This window comes from Penaeus monodon, chromosome 22 (genome assembly GCF_015228065.2).
Source record: "Penaeus monodon isolate SGIC_2016 chromosome 22, NSTDA_Pmon_1, whole genome shotgun sequence".
Taxonomy (NCBI): Eukaryota; Metazoa; Arthropoda; class Malacostraca; order Decapoda; family Penaeidae; genus Penaeus; species Penaeus monodon.
In genome coordinates, this window is record NC_051407.1 from 27,451,702 (window position 1) to 27,452,109 (window position 408).

Sequence of the window (408 nt, forward strand, 5' to 3'; positions counted from 1 at the left end):
CGCGTGGTGGCACCTCCCCGGCCGCGGCGGCGCGGCGATGATCCGCGAGTGCCGCCACGACGCTCTTCTGTGACGCAGCTCCGAAGATTGATAGACAGCAGCAAGCGGAGGCTACGAGGCCTTCTGCGGCGCCGCCCGCGCCCCGCGGAGCCAGACTCGGCCTCCAGGCCCCTTATAAGGCGGAGAGGGTGTACGCGTGTGAGGGTGAGTACAGAGTTGCGAGGGCGCGTGGCGGGCGGCTTGTGGTGGCAAGAGGCGGGCGGCTTGGGGGTGGCAAGAGGGTGGCGGGATCGCGACCCGAACCGAGGCCTTGGGGTCGCGTCCTCCGGGCCGGGCGACGCTCGGGGCAGCAGTCCGCTTCCCTTTCGGATTACTTAGTCAGTTTAGGAAGGATTAAACTATATGCTT

General features: G+C 67.4%; 1 protein-coding gene across 1 annotated transcript in view; it reads left to right on the forward strand.

Moving 5' to 3' along the window:
• The window catches only part of LOC119587062 (zinc finger protein 628-like), a gene marked incomplete at its 3' end in the record, with an annotated part of 23,937 nt that overhangs the window by 173 nt on the left and 23,356 nt on the right, over nucleotides 1-408 (forward strand). The window contains 1 exon segment of the mRNA XM_037935810.1: nucleotides 1-204.